Genomic DNA, 10,696 nt, shown 5'->3' with positions numbered 1-10,696 from the left:
ACATAATATAAGCAATGGCCCTCAGTCTCTCCTTGGTAAGTATATACATGATGTAAGCAATGACCCACAGTCTCTCCTTGGTAGGTATATACATAATATAAGCAATGGCCCTCAGTCTCTCCTTGGTAAGTATATACATAATATAAGCAATGACCCTCATTCTCACCTTATTAAATATATACATGATGTAACCACATGTAACCAACAACCCTCGGTCTCTGCTTGGTAAGTATAAACATGATGTAACAAACGAGCCTCCGTCTCTCCTTGGTCAGTTTATACATGATGTAACCAACGACCCTCCGTCTCTCCTTGGTAAGTATTTACATGATGTAACCAACGACCCTCAGTCTCTCCTTGGTTAGTATATACGTGATGAAACCAGATGAAACAAACGACGCTCTGTCGCTGCTTGGTAAGTATATACATGATGTAAGCAATGACCCTCAGTCTCTCCATTGGGAGGTATACACATGATGTAAGCAATGGCCCTCAGTCTCTCCTTGGTTAGTATATACATGATGTAGGCAATGACACTCAGTCTCTCCTTGGTAAGTATATACATGATGTTAGCAATGACCCACAGTCTCTCCTTGGAAAGTATATACATAATATAAGCAATGACCCTCAGTCTCACCTTGGTAAGTATATACATGACGTAACCAGATGTAACCAACGACTCTCAGTCTCTGCTTGGTAAGTATAAACATGATGTAACAAACGAGCCTCAGTCTCTCCTTGGTAGGTATATACATGATGTAACAAACGACCCTCAGTATCTCCTTGGTAAGTATTTACATGATGTAACCATCAACCCTAAGTCTCTCCTTGGTAAGTATATACATGATGTAACCAGATGTAACAAACGACGCTCAGTCTCTCCTTGGTAAGTATATACATGGTGTAACCAAATGTAACAAACGACGCTCAGTCGCTGCTTGATAAGTATATACATGGTGTAACCGGATGTAACAAACGACACTCAGTCGCTGTTTGGTAAGTATATACATGATGTAGCCAGATGTAACAAACGACGCTCAGTCTATCCTTGGTAATTATATACATGGTGTAACCAGATGAAACATACGACACTCAGTCGCTGCTTGGTAAGTATATACATGATGTAACCAGATGAAACAAACGACGCTCAGTCGCTGCTTGGTAAGTATATACATGATGTAACCAGATGAAACATACGACACTCAGTCGCTGCTTGGTAAGTATATACATGATGTAACCAGATGAAACATACGACGCTCAGTCGCTGCTTGGTAAGTATATACATGATGTAACCAGATGAAACAAACGACGCCCAGTCGCTGCTTGGTAAGTATATACATGATGTAACCAGATGAAACAAACGACACCCAGTCGCTGCTTGGTAAGTATATACATGATGTAACCAGATGAAACAAACGACGCCCAGTCGCTGCTTGGTAAGTATATACATGATGTAACCAGATGAAACAAACGAAGCTCAGTCGCTGCTTGGTAAGTATATACATGATGTAACCAGATGAAACAAACGACGCTCAGTCGCTGCTTGGTAAGTATATACATGGTGTAACCAGATGTAACAAACGACGCTCAGTCTCTCCTTGGTAAGTATATACATGATGTAACCAGATGTAACAAACGACGCTCAGTCTCTCCTTGGTAAGTATATGCATGGTGTAACCAGATGTAACAAACGACGCTCAGTCTCTCCTTGGTAAGTATATACATGGTGTAACCAGATGTAACAAACGACGCTCAGTTTCTCCTTGGTAAGTATATACATGGTGTAACCAGATGAAACATACGACACTCAGTCGCTGTTTGGTAAGTATATACATGATGTAACCAGATGAAACAAACGACGCTCAGTCGCTGCTTGGTAAGTATATACATGATGTTACCAGATGTAACAAACGACGCTCAGTTTCTCCTTGGTAAGTATATACATGGTGTAACCAGATGTAACAAACGACGCTCAGTTTCTCCTTGGTAAGTATATACATTGTGTAACCAGATGTAACAAACGACGCTCAGTTTCGCCTTGGTAAGTATATACATGATGTAACCAGATGAAACATACGACACTCAGTCGCTGCTTGGTAAGTATATACATGATGTAACCAGATGAAACAAACGACGCTCAGTCGCTGCTTGGTAAGTATATACATGGTGTAACCAGATGTAACAAACGACGCTCAGTCTCTCCTTGGTAAGTATATACATGATGTAACCAGATGAAACAAACGACGCTCAGTCGCTGCTTGGTAAGTATATACATGGTGTAACCAGATGTAACAAACGACGCTCAGTCGCTGCTTGGTAAGTATATACATGGTGTAACCAGATGTAACAAACGACGCTCAGTCTCTCCTTTGTAAGTATATACATGGTGTAACCAGATGAAACAAACATCGCTCAGTCGCTGCTTGGTAAGTATATACATGGTGTAACCAGATGTAACAAACGACGCTCAGTCTCTCCTTGGTAAGTATATTAAAGATGTAACCAGATGTAATAAACGACGCTCAGTCGCTGCTTGGTAAGTTTATATATCATATAAACAACGACGCTCAGTCTCTCCTTGGTAAGTATATACATGGTGTAACCAGATGTAACAAACGACGCTCAGTCTCTCCTTGGTAAGTATATACATGGTGTAACCAGATGTAACAAACGACGCTCAGTCTCTCCTTGGTAAGTATATGCATGGTGTAACCAGATGTAACAAACGACGCTCAGTCTCTCCTTGGTAAGTATATACATGATGTAACCAGATGAAACAAACGACGCTCAGTAGGTGCTTGGTAAGTATATACATGGTGTAACCAGATGTAACAAACGACGCTCAGTCTCTCCTTGGTAAGTATATACATGGTGTAACCGGATGTTACAAACGACACTCAGTCGCTGTTTGGTAAGTATATTCATGATGTAACCAGATGTAACAAACGACGCTCAGTCTCTCCTTGGTAATTATATACATGGTGTAACCAGATGAAACATACGACACTCAGTCGCTGCTTGGTAAGTATATACATGATGTAACCAGATGAAACAAACGACGCTCAGTCGCTGCTTGGTAAGTATATACATGATGTAACCAGATGAAACAAACGACACTCAGTCGCTGCTTGGTAAGTATATACATGATGTAACCAGATGAAACATACGACACTCAGTCGCTGCTTGGTAAGTATATACATGATGTAACCAGATGAAACAAACGACGCCCAGTCGCTGCTTGGTAAGTATATACATGATGTAACCAGATGAAACAAACGACGCCCAGTCGCTGCTTGGTAAGTATATACATGATGTAACCAGATGAAACAAACGACGCCCAGTCGCTGCTTGGTAAGTATATACATGGTGTAACCAGATGAAACAAACGACGCTCAGTCGCTGCTTGGTAAGTATATACATGATGTAACCAGATGAAACAAACGACGCTCAGTCGCTGCTTGGTAAGTATATACATGGTGTAACCAGATGTAACAAACGACGCTCAGTCTCTCCTTGGTAAGTATATACATGATGTAACCAGATGAAACAAACGACGTTCAGTAGGTGCTTGGTAAGTATATACATGGTGTAACCAGATGTAACAAACGACGCTCAGTCTCTCCTTGGTAAGTATATACATGGTGTAACCTGATGTAACAAACGACGCTCAGTCTCTCCTTGGTAAGTATATACATGGTGTAATCATCAACCCTAAGTCTCTGCTTGGTAAGTATATACATGATGTAACCAGATGTAACCATCAACCCTAAGTCTCTCCTTGGTAAGTATATACATGATGTAACCAGATGTAACAAACGACGCTCAGTCGCTGCTTGGTAAGTATATACATGGTGTAACCAGATTTAACAAACGACCCTCAGTCGCTGCTTGGTAAGTATATACATGGTGTAACCAGATGTAACAAACGACGCTCAGTCTCTCCTTGGTAAGTATATACATGGTGTAACCTGATGTAACAAACGACGCTCAGTCTCTCCTTGGTAAGTATATACATGGTGTAATCATCAACCCTAAGTCTCTGCTTGGTAAGTATATACATGATGTAACCAGATGTAACCATCAACCCTAAGTCTCTCCTTGGTAAGTATATACATGATGTAACCAGATGTAACAAACGACGCTCAGTCGCTGCTTGGTAAGTATATACATGGTGTAACCAGATTTAACAAACGACCCTCAGTCGCTGCTTGGTAAGTATATACATGATGTAACAAGATGTAACAAATGACCCTCAGTCTCACCTTGGTAAGTATATACATGATGTAACCAGATGTAACAAACGACGCTCAGTCTCTCCTTGGTAAGTTTATATATCATATAACCAACAACCCGCCGTCTTGTATACTAAAAAATACTTACATGTCGTGGTAGATGTTAACAATGAAACAAGTTCTGCAACTTTAAAAAATGTCGATGCTCGTGTTTCTTGTGTTAAGAATAAGTTAACACGACAAGTTCATTCAACATGGAACTTGTGCCACATGTAAGTGTTGGGGTCACGTTTGCCCAGGCCAATCGCAGAGTACACATGTGTCCGATTGGAATCGAAGCAGTTCTGCTAGGTTAGTGCCAAAACATGCTTAATTTCTAATGGCCTAAAATTGACCAGTATCATTCACGAATCTCATCATTTTTTATTTTTTTAATTCGGTTTTATATACCAAAAATGATCTCTTTCTTTATATGGCGTTAACAAATACCCCCTTGGAATAGATTTAAATTCAATTTTGAAATAACATGCAAATGTATCATAATGTAATCTCTATCTCAGTTATTGCCTGTTTTGCATAATTAAAGCAATTGCAATATTTCTCCTTCGAACCAGCCAAAAAGGTCTTAATTTAATAATCATTGCAGATCAATGGAAGCAGATGCTGGGATGCAAGTTGTGAAAGAAAGGACGAAACAAGGTACGCTGATTGCAGTTATTTAAAGTTACGGGAAAACAGCCTTGTAGCTCGTCTGAAGACGGATCTTGGAATAAGGATGTTTAAGAAACTGAGTGAGAACAACTGTTTTAAAAGCATAGTAAACATAGGATTATTGAAAAATAAAGACAATGATCATCAGTAACTAGGCCATACAATATATCATATTGTAGGTCAGCTGTTATAATGTAGTGAAAATGATGCATACATAATAACCTTTAAAGGAGAATATATGTATTTTGTGTTGGATAATCAATTGCTGTCAGCTCATTTTATGTCGTAAAAAATGCGTACCATCCTTTTCCGTATAAAGCACTATTGGGAATGTGTACAAAATGCTATGCATATTTACCATTATAGTATACTGATATAAGATTTTTTTCGGACTTGAGCTGTATTGGACTGCCCCCAGGCCATTTCAATGTAACACACTCAAAACAGATCAAGAACAGAGAAGACCACTAGCAAAACCAGACAAAAAGAGGATACGGCTGCAGCTGGAGAGAGCAACATATAAGTATGTGAAGGAGCCTTTGAACGGTATGAGGGTGTTATATACCAGCCAGGTTATTACCAAAATTGAATATGATTTTAGCTCACCAGTAGTGGTACGTTTATTGTAAAGAATAATATTTCACAAGATTGCAAATGCGTCACACCAGGCCCCAATATCACGAAAATACTGAAGTCAAATCTCAAACTCAGTCTTAACTCATGTCACTATATAAAAGCATAACTTTCTTCAAAATCTTCCATGTTTTATACTTTTTGAAAACATATTTTCTTATAGAATTTGTTGATAAAAAGTTTTTTTCACTATTTCAAAGAAAACTAATTCTAGAGCAAAAATTATACTTGAGTATTTTATAAAGAATACAGAATTGTACTCATATACATTTTTGGCTGTATAAAAGATTTCCCTTGGAATTTGACCAAAGGCTTTTTTCAGCATATTCTATGATAGAATGTGTTGATATATATATAAATTTTGATGCTATGTGGTAAAATGAGTTGAGACTGCGTTTGAGATTTGACTTAAGTATTTTCGTGATATTGGGGCCAGGTGTGTTTGGCACAAAATTAAAGACGCACTCTTACTACCAAATAAGATTTAGCTCAATTAGTACAATTGTTTAAATATATATAAAAGGATTAATAAATGTCAAAAACAATGGTTCTTATCAAGGATACCGAGATAAATTTGAAGGAAAGGTGCATAAAACATTGTATTTCTATCTTATGAGACGATAGCGGATCGCAGTTAATCTTTTAGCGTTCACCAATCATTTAATATTTTTGCGTTTTCAGCTATTAAATATACGCTTACAAACTTATTATCAGTAATTAATATTTTCCATAAATGCATTATTAATTAAGTAGTTAAAGGTTTATATCTCAAAATTTATGTTTGTTATACATTGTGTATGTATTGATTTTGAATAGGAGTGTCACTTTAAAGCCTTTGTTTGGAGAAAGTCACTGGTGTATTGAAGAATAATAAACAAACAATAATAGCAATATGATGTAAGTAATAATGCTCAATTGGACCCAAATCTGAATCCTGACCTAAGTGCCGTCTAGTTTTAATGATTTAACAGACTTAAAAATGCATAATACTTATTATGACGCACTTTGTTTGAAACCGATACAAATGCAATGTATTCATTATCATGTTAATAGAATGTTTTATGCACTAAAAGTATGAACATTACAGACAGAGGAATCAGTAAGGACGTGGACATAGAAGCCATTCCAATGCCCTTTCCTTAACCAATGTTCGGACCAGTGGGACACCCAAAGAGTCATCAGTTTTTGTTCGAGATTTTGAAACTACTGACCTGAGTAATTTCTTTATTTTCTTGTGAGTCTGTCAGTTACAGTCGTTCTCAGCTGTACTATGACCCATTGCATTTAAATTAAGATCAAACTTTCACAGAAATGATTAGTAACATAGGAAAGTTTGTCACATATAGCTATCAAAAGATCTAGCCTAAAAGGTAAAACTGTGAGGTTAATTAATTATCACTCCGACATGCCCGGTAATTCGTCCAGTGGTTGTTAAGTTGTGAAGGAAGGCATTTTTTTTTCTAATTTGACCACGATGTTCGATTAAGATTTAAAAAAATAAAATAAATAATTTGGCAACTTAACAAACTGTGGAAATGTCATGTTCATACTTATTTTTTTCCAGTAAGAAATTACTTTATTCCACTCACCACCCGGATAGCGGTCATGGAAAGCAGTACCCAGAAACGTATGGACCGTTATGTTGTTCCTCACCCGGATAGCGGTCATGGAAATCAGTAACCAGAAACTATTGGACCGTTAGGTGGTTCCACACCCGGAAAGTGGCCATGGAAATCTGTACCCAGAAACGATTGGACCGTTATGTGGTTCCCCGCCCAGAAAGCGGCCATGGAAATCAGTTTCCAGGAATTATTGGACCGTTATGTGGTTCCCCGCCCAGAAAGCGGCCATGGAAATCAGAACCCAGGAATGATTGGACCGTTATGTGGTTCCCCGCCCAGAAAGCGGCCATGGAAATCAGAACCCAGGAATGATTGGACCGTTATGTGGTTCCCCGCCCAGAAATCGGCCATGGAAATCTGTACCCAGAAATGATTGGACCGTTATGTATTCCTAAGACGCCTTAATGCCGGGAAGTTGAAGAAGTAACAGGTGTTTATTGTATGGCACAAACATAATGGTCGGAAAGGCATGTCTGTTGATGCTGTTTCTTTCCAGGTTTTCAGGATTCATTGCTTGATTTTGTTGACTGGATTGCAAAGTTTGGACTGTTATAATTACATGTAGTTGCTCACAATGGTAAAACTGTTGTTATTCGTATTTTGACCTGTGCTTTAATTGTTATTGGCCTAGAAGGGATTTTTATAAGTAAAGTAGTTCCATTCGTAGACATCCTGCATCTCATGAAATCAACGTATTCTAGACTACATAAATACTCTCAGCATTGTTGTGATTAGTTGTTTGTGTGGAAATGTTTCCTGTTTTTATACATTTTAAACACATAAGAGTAACTCCTCTGTGTTCAATATTTCCATATATAATGAATTACTTCGGATAGTGAACATCTAATATCTTGCTTTCAGTAAGCTTCGATTTCTGCCAGTTATCAGTTGCAAAACATCAGAGGGCCATTTCAGTAAAGAGCTCAGTCGTTTATAGTCGTTAAAACTAAATAATCATGTTATATTTTAATTATTTGCTACACATTTCACTGAATTGAACTTTAGCCTCTATAAAGATTGTACTGGGTGAGTACATAAATCGGAACACTTTCGGCACTATTTTTGAAGTATTTTTAGTTTGACTTGCACCACAACTACACAATTTTCCATCAGCATACTAGGATTCAAGACCAATTGGTTGATATAAATGGTATTTATCAAGATACTACCAATCTGCACGAAAAGTACTTTATTAACCGCACAGTCAAGGACTGCCATTTTGTCCTCTGATTACCTTAATATGGAACTGTTTTCACTTGTTAGTATTGTTATGTTTCCTTTTAAACTTATTGCTACATGTTTTGTTTTAGTAAATGAATAATTTATTTTATTTCAAGCTTGTTCTTTGTCATTTTTGTCAGTAAAATTTGACGATTTAAGTAAAACAAATACAGACTGTACCAGTATGCTGCGATTGTGGCAAGCATGAAGTACTTCCCGCGCGTACCATGTATTGACATTTGAACATGAAGCATTTGAAATACTTGTTAGAGTATCGAGTTCTTTGAAACTCGTATCTAAGGCAAGCGTCTATATTGTTTAAAATCGTAAATAAACCGATCCCGATCGGTAAAACGCTTTTATAACGGGTGTTCCATATTTAGGTACTGTTCCAATTTAGGTACTCACTCAGTATAGAAAGTTGAGAAAATAACAAATAATTATATTGCCATTTGTGACGCTTCTTCAGACTATTTAAGTTACGACTAAAATATTTTATTGAAACGGGCCTCTGTAACAGTGACTGGTTACAGAACATTGTCTATACATTGCTTTACTTTTGAAAAAGAGTTTGATAATAGCTAACTTATTATTGTTTGTGATACAGAATTCTTTATGTACATTTTTGTATAAAATTGTGTCAGTCAATGTGTTTTGTAAAGTATATGAAAAAATGAATTGCTTTTATATCGTTACTGTGTGTTCTTAATTGATTTATGTTGTAAAAAGCACATCAGAAATGTGATGTAAAAAGGTTGACGGAATGAAAATGATGATTACACGGTGTGGTTATCTGCTATTTTGCAACTGAAATTGTCGAAAAAAACTACATGATCAGTCATTTTAATAAACAGTTTGTAATCGATTTTCTTGAGCCAGCTTGTGGTTAGCTCGACATAGATGCTCGTCCGTCACCTGGCCATGGCGTGTCGCGTGCTAGACCAATGTCTGTAGTTGAAAGGTCAAGGTTACACTTATGGGTCATTGCTCACATTCCTAGTGTTTTGGATAGTCCGGATAAGCCACGCATAGGTGAGTTTCAGAATAAATTGGCACAAATGTTCAACATGAGAAGACGGCGTGTTGCATGCCACACCCCTGTCTGTAGGCCTGAGATCAAGGTCACATTCGAGAGTAGGTGAAATGAGTTAATTGGTTTATGACAATGCAACCAGGGATTATATTAGGCTCAAACATTGTAAAATGTGGTTAAGGTCATCTAAGCACAACATCGATATTTACTTTCAAAATTTTAAACATGGTCAAGTTTTATTACTGGCATTTCAAAACCAAGAGGGCCAAGATGACCCTATATCGCTCACCTAATTGGACAAGGTGTTCTAAGTTATTGATCAGACTACATACTTACGCCGCCCGCCCAAACGCCCGCCTGCATAATCACAATAACTCGTAACCGTATTTAAGTTGGATTGATTTGCCTTATCACAAAAGAGCACAATGTTACTATAAAGAAGCTCATGAAGTTTGAAGCTGACATCTTCAATGATTTTAAAACAATAATATAGTTATTAAAACACAACAAAAAATATCATAATCAAAAAATGGGGGGGGGGCGTATATGAATTGTTAAAAGGGTCACCTAAGGAAATTTCTGTGAATATAGTTTGAAATCGGGCCAATGGTTTCTGAAGAAAAGATTTTCAAAAATTTCCATATTGACATATACAAAGTGTATTGGAAACTACCCCGCCCCTGGCGGCCATGTTTGTCATGGATCACACTAGGATACTTAACTTATATTTCTAAACGTTACCTCCATTCAGGCACATTTCACTGCCCTCTAGTTGTTCGCTTTGGTTTGAGCCTAATAAAACAAAAACAAAAAACATATCAACAAACCATTTGCATTGAAGAAGCAAAAAATGTTTTACATACTTTCCATTCCACGAAACCTCATAATATGCTATGATATGTAAAGGGCATATTGTGGTTATTTTTTTTTTTTTTTTTTTGATTTAGTGTAAGATCGTTTTTTTTATGTCACGAGTGTCACAGAAAATTTGCTTTCGTTTGTAACGGTTATGCTCGAAAGGTCGAAAGCAAATTTTTGAGCATTTGGCTTTATGAACATGTTTGAAAAATAGGGTTACAATTTCCCTTATTAAGGTTAGTAATGTTGCTTTTTCCAAAACATCTTTACTAAAGCATATGCAATCTTCTTTTAAATTTCAATATTAGGCAATTTGCTGTTTTAAAAGGGTTTTGATCAAAGACAGCTACTGCAAATTGAATAGTATATCTAAGAGTTATGCACCA

Source organism: Mya arenaria, chromosome 2 (genome assembly GCF_026914265.1).
Source record: "Mya arenaria isolate MELC-2E11 chromosome 2, ASM2691426v1".
Classification (NCBI taxonomy): domain Eukaryota; kingdom Metazoa; phylum Mollusca; class Bivalvia; order Myida; family Myidae; genus Mya; species Mya arenaria.
Note: the sequence above shows the minus strand (reverse complement) of the source record.